General features: G+C 38.9%; 1 pseudogene; it reads right to left on the reverse strand.

Annotated features, from left to right (window-relative positions):
* Positions 1–2,341: 2,341 nt before the first annotated feature.
* Positions 2,342–6,357, reverse strand: LOC137373372 (probable G-protein coupled receptor 139; annotated as a pseudogene).
* Between the last annotated feature and the right edge of the window lie 486 nt (positions 6,358–6,843).

The raw sequence follows: 6,843 nt of genomic DNA on the forward strand, positions 1-6,843 counted from the left end.
CCCCTTCTAAGGCTGGGGGATGATCACACAGTACAGAAGGTATTTTGGGATTTCTTCCAAAGACCAGCTGATATGATTATCACCCCTAAACATTGGGGTTGAACTCTTGGCATGGATTTCCTATGCCAGGCGTGGGCTTCCCATTCAGTTGGTCTGCTAGGATCATATGGAGCATCTTATCAATCACTTCACGATTTCGTTGAATCCATTACTGAAAGGCCTTTCAGCTGCAGCATTCATATTTTTGCACATATCCCAACTCGTCACTGACAATGGGGGTGGGAGTGGGGGGTGGGGGGAGGAAAAGAAAGAGAGGAGAAAGAACAGTTGTAGGGAAGAGGAAAATTTGCTAGTATAGAAATTCAACAGTGCCCCCAGTTCAGTTCCCATCCATTTTTCCATAACTTAATCTACAATCATGCATTTGTCTTTCCCATGTTTCACTGTAGAAAGATTGAATCTTATTGCTGTGTGTATGAAATGCAAAATGAGCGTTCCTGCCCTCGTCTTTACTACTTCATTGAAGTCTGTTGCTAATGGAAGACTTACAATAGGCTCTGCTAGTGTCCTCTGATACTTTTTGGAGAGATTAGTGAAAATGATATACAATGAGCTTTGTTTACTCAAACACACCTTGCATTGTTTAATATATTTTTAATCTGTGACAAAAGGGATGAGCAAATTATTCATGGCAGTTTAGGACTTCTCATTTCTCAAACACTACCAACATTCGGAGAGATGCTAGTTTCTGTTAAAGGGATGCAAAAAATGTCTTTGTAATCTACCTAATCTACTGATTTTCCAAAGAAAATTGCTTTATCATATTCCATGCCCAATTTCAATTTGTGACTTTTCCATGGAAGGTTTGCTCAGCCGCAATGGTATGTTACTGGATGACACATCTACCAAAAGTGGCTTCCTCCAGCTATTTTGCATGGAATCACCACCCTTTTCAAGTGACTTTCACATGTTGTCATCCCAAGGCTATAGCAAACTCCCTAATTTTACTTCGATTGTTAATATACAGTGAATCTGTATATTAACCACAGTCCAACACAGCACAATTAAATGAATCCACGACTAGTACACTCATTGCCAGACTGAAGCTACTTGCGAGCAGTAAAACTCTTCATCTTCCACTTCCAAGCCATGCGTCAACTTAAACTCTTGTTCGTTTCAGGCAGTTTACCGCATAATGATATTTTGAATCACATCAGATACACCTGTTAATAATTTCCCAGGTATTCATTTGTCCATTGTTGTTATTCCATTCCTGTTAGCTGCCAAACTGGTCTTATTTGTTTTGTATGATTTGGCTGCTGTATTGATGCCTGCACCCTTGTCTGAACAATTTCAAAATGCTGCAATCATCAAGTTCTCCATCTTCTGTTACACAGCCAATGTCCCATCAGTGCCATGAATTCTGCTGGAAATCAATGCTTTCCCAGGATTATTTTAAAAATACATCAGACATCTGATCCAAAAGAATGCCTATTCTTGAGAACCTAACTCTAGTAAGACCAAGAGCACAGCCAGAAACTTTAGCACAACCCAACAATCTGAACAAGGAACTTTCAAATAGCAGTGTGTAAAGTTCCCTCAAACTCCTCTATAGAATGATCATCCATCATAAATTTATCAAAGCCTGACTATGCCTGGTGTGCATTTAATAGATCATTCTTATACATAAAGCTTGATAGAAACTCCAAACCTTCCTCAGTGCCCAACTGACAGGCCTCTAGCTCACAAGCCACTTTGTACCTGATTATGCTTTTGTTAGGCAGGGACAGTGCCAAGTCCATACCTTGTTTTTCTTCAGTAAGGACATAACCCATGTCTATTTCATTTTTCCTTTGATTATTACATTCAGAGGGAAATCATATTAATACTTTACATTTGGTTTCAGCCATTTATCTCAAAACAAATTCAAATTGCAACCTTCCACCTGAAAAAAAAAAATCTTACTTTCCATTCTTCACCTTTAGGGAATCATCCTCTACTTACCTGTTAAATGGATCCACACTGACAGTAAAGAATGAAAAACACATTTTCCTGATAGCACATTTATTCAGAGGAAGCAACATTACACAACTCTACCTTCCATTCACCAACATCACCTATATCCAGCAAGTTCTCCTTATATTCAAATCCTTAATAAAACAATGCCCTTCAGCTGTTGACCTTTAACAAGACAATTAACCATTAACACTCCAGAGGAGATGAGATCAGTGATGGTCTGGGTAACAAAGTAGATGCAGTGATCCGTTGCAGAATTATGTCGAGAGTAAATAGATGAAGAAGCACCATAACCAGAGTTAGTGATAGAAAGGTAGCTCTGCTTTTAGGTGATCTGCTTTAATCATTGAACTAATTTAACAATAACAGTGAATGGATATTTGACTGCATTCTTCAGCTGCTCTCTGAATTTAGTCTGGGTCACTACATAAATACAGGTGTTGGTGCAGGTGCTCAAAAGCTGCAGCATGTAGCCAGATTGTTCAGTGATGTATGCAGGATCATGGGGACCTGTGTAATCATAACTGTTAGCAATTCGTGCAGTAAAGAAAAATACAACATTTGTCATCCATAACAGTATGAAACTACCAGATATGGTGAAGAGTAAAATGATGGATTTCCTTCGGTTCTCCATCTCTGGGTCAGTGTGATTCTCACTCTTGCTGTGATCCAGTAGTTTCCTGCGGACTCTGCTGGCCACTAAAATGTGTCTGACAGTCAGAGCATTGAACAGTAAAATCAGAACGAATGGAAGGAAAGGGGTTAAAATAATACTGAGGCTGTGAAATGCTGCCCAGGCAGCTTCGGTGTAAAAGCTCACTGATAGAGTGGAGCCCCAGGGTACATTGTCAATTATATATTCAGGTTCATACATAAAGTACCAAGGAATATTTTTCAAGCTGAACAGCACACTCACTGTCGTTATAACCATATTCACAGTTTTCTCTGTGCAATATTTTGTTTTCAGCTTCTGGCAACAAATTGCAACAAATCGATCAAAGGTGAAAGCGACAGTGAACCAGACAGAAATATCTGTGGCTGCATGAAGCAGGACATGTAAAAGAGAAACTGCAGGAGTGGTGTCCAGGTAAGTTCCTGGGAAATGAAAATGAAAAACTGTAAGCAGTATCACATCAATGAAAACGACCAGTAGATCTGCCACTGCCATGGCCACCAGGTAGTGGGTGATACATTTGGAGAGTCCGCACTTTCCTCGTGACAGGATCAGAATGGCCACTGAGTTAACTGAAATAAATAGAACAAAAACAAAAGAATTTTTGTTAGACATCTCAGAGAACATGGGAATTCCATAGGAACGTGGGGACTTCGGAAGAGAAGTTGGCCATTCAGCCCATCGAGCTTGTTCTGTCATTCAATTAGATCATGGCTGATCTGCATCTTAACCTCATTTATCTGCCTCAGTTTTGTAACCTTCAATACTCTTGCTGTGCACATACTGACTGTTGTGTTTCCTGCATGACAGCAGTGACTACACTTCAAAAATAAAATTGGCTGTAAAGCGCTTTGAGAAATCCAGCTGTTGTGAAAGGTGATATATAAATGCAAGCTATCATTTTGTTTTACCATTTTACTTTCTAACAACAAACTCATTTTTGAAATTTTGAATTGACCAAGCATTAACATCTTTTCCAGGGAGAGAGTTCAAGATTTCCACTGCCTTTTGTTTGAGGAAGTGCTTCCTGAACAGGCTAGCTCTAATTTTAAGTTTGTTACTCCTTGTTCCAGACTCCCCCATTAGTGGGACTAGTTTCTCTTTATCTAACCTATCGAATCCTATAGTCACCTGAGGCATTTCAATTATTGACCCTTAATTTTCCATATTCAAAGGAACGCAAGCCTAGTCTATGAAACCTATGTTCATAATTTTACCCTGTCTGAATTAGTATCAGTTTTGTGATTCTGAGCTTCACACCCTTCAAGGCCAATATATCCTTCCTGAGGTGAGGAGCCCAGAACTGAATGCAGTTACTCCAAATTGGTCTAACCAGAGCTCTGTACAGCTGTAACTTAACTTCCTCCCCTTTGTATTCCAGCCAACATAGAAATAAAGGATAAAAATCCATTAGTCATTTTAATGATTTTTTTTATATTGATCAACAGCTTTTAATTATTTATGTATTTCGACCCTAAATCTCTCTTTTCAGCCACATTTGCTAACTTGTCCCCATTTAGAAAACGTTGATCTATTTTTCTTAGGTTCGAAGTGTATGACCTCACACTTTCCCACGTTAAACTCCATCTGCCACACTTAATCAACTAAGATCCCTTTGCAACTTTCTGCTTCCATCTAACTTAGTATCATTAGCAAACTTAGATATGTGGTTCTCTCCACACAAGTGTCAGGCAATTACCATCTCCAAGAAGAGAGAATCTAACCATCTCCCCAAAACATTCATTGGCATCACGATTACTTAATCCCCAACTGTCAACATCCTGGGGGTTATCATTGACCAGAAACTCAACTGGAGTAGACATATAAATACCGTGGCTACAAGAGCAGGTTAGAAGCTAGGAATCCTGTGGCGAGTAATTCACCTCCTGACTCCCCAAATCCTGTTCACCATCTACGAGGCACAAGTCAGGTGTGTTATATAATACTCTCCACTTGCCTGGATGTGTACAGTTCCAACGGTACTCAAGAAGCTCTGCACCATCCAGGACAAAGCAACCTGCTTGATTGGCACCCCATCCACAAATATTCACTCCCTCCACCTCTGACGTATAGTGGTAGCCTTGTGTATCAGCTACAAGATGCACTGCAGCCATGCACCAAGGCTCCTTAAACAACACCTTCCGTCTACCACCTCAAAGGACAAGGGTAGCAGATGGATGGGAACACCAAGTTCCCCTCCAAGCCACACGCCATCCTGACTTGGAACTATATCACCATTCCTTCACTGTCGCTGGATCAAAATCCTGGAATTCCTTGCCAACACCACTGAGGCTGCACCTACCCCACACCCTCACCTTCTCAAGGACAATTAGGGATGGGCAATAAATGCTGGCCTAGCCAGTGACACCCACATCCCATAAAATGAATAAAGAAAGAATTCCATCATCCAAGTTATTAACAGATAGTGAAAAACTGAGACTCCCACATGTACCATGTTAGTTACTTTCACAAAAAGCATTCAACAAAGTTAAACATGACTATCCATCTACAAATCTAGTTGGAGATAGGGATCCCAGTGAGCAAGGGAGTTATGCATAATTAACTGAGTGGCAGGAAGTTACAGCTACTGATAACAGGGAACAAGACAAATATAGCTAGGGATTTAAGAGAGCACGGGACTTACAGATTGGGACCCCAAAAGCAGGGTAAGTTTGAGAAAAATTAAATGGAATTTTAAAAAGAGACTTGCATTTAGTAGCACCATTCATGGTCTCAGGGCGCTCCAAAGTGCTTTGCATCTAATGAAGTGCTTTTTTCCTTTGAAGTGTAGTCACTGTTACAATGTAGGAAATGTGGCAGCCAATTTGCACACAGCAAGCTCGCACAACCAGCAATGTGATAATGACAAAGAATGCTTCACAATATCAAGGCAATTGAATAATTTTGTTCTGGAGATATATTTCAAAATTCATAATGGTTTTGGAAACTAGTAAAGAAAGGACTGCATGAATCTGAACAAATGGGAGACAGAAGAATCAGGGAAAGAGGAAACAAGGGCATAGTGTTTACTGAATAAGGTGAATTTCAGAATTAATTTGGGCTTTGCTGTAGTCACAGACTTGAAAGTGTGTGAGGGGGGCAGGAAGTTGAGGAGATGGGAGCAAAGCTGACTGTTGATGAACTTTGGTTTTGAAATCAAACAGGTTCTGACAGCTGAAGAGACAAAGCCCTGGTGCTCCAGTTATTTATAGGATAGGGCCAGTGTACCTGCTCAAAATATGTCTCCACTAAGTATCGAGGAATATGTGTAGTTAAAGTCTTGGGTATGGCAGCACTCATTGCACACAAGCACATTTTCCACTTATCACGATATCTGGTCACACTTTCACACCAACATTTAGTATTGAATCTTCTGATGAAAATATTTAGAATGACATTTTGCTCTGTAAACAGTTACCTTCTATGGTTTGTTGATGAACAATGTCTGGAATGTATTCTAATAATATAAATACGTAATCATCAAAATATGGTTTTAAACAGAATTTTAAAAGTCAAGAAAATACATTTCAAAATAATATCATTACATTTATGTTGCAAAAGCTATTAGTTTACATTAAATTATTAAGTGGCTTACCAAGAATGCCAACAACAGCAAGAACAGGGTAGTAAATGTTTTCTATCTGATGGAGTATTGTTTGTTCACGCATTCTTTGAGATGTGATTGTTTCTGTTAATACTGGAGGCAATAGCCCTGCCTGATTTGACAACACATACAGAGGAACCTTGTATTTATACAGGAGGGAAATCTTCAGTGAGATGTCAGTTGCATCATCATTAATATTAATTACAACTAATTGAACAAACAAGTGTAGTGAATCATGTAAAAAAAGTTATATACTCATCATGGAATAACATATAATTAACTGGAGCTTACTGCAAGATATTCCATAGAAAATATAGTTTAAAGTGAACCTGTTAGAGGAGTATTATTGATCCATGAAACATAGATTTTCTATGGCTAATGTCCTTTCAATTCAATATAAAATTTCTGTAATTTTTAGACAATTTATAATGTATTTTTCTTGTGTATTTGACGCAGAAGGAGATCAAAAAATCTTTTCCCTGCTTTGCAAGTCAGGGAAATCCATTATTTAAAAAAAACTTCTTGAAAATGTCATTTCTACTGCAATAAG

The sequence above is a fragment of the Heterodontus francisci genome, chromosome 9, assembly GCF_036365525.1.
Source record: "Heterodontus francisci isolate sHetFra1 chromosome 9, sHetFra1.hap1, whole genome shotgun sequence".
Taxonomy (NCBI): Eukaryota; Metazoa; Chordata; class Chondrichthyes; order Heterodontiformes; family Heterodontidae; genus Heterodontus; species Heterodontus francisci.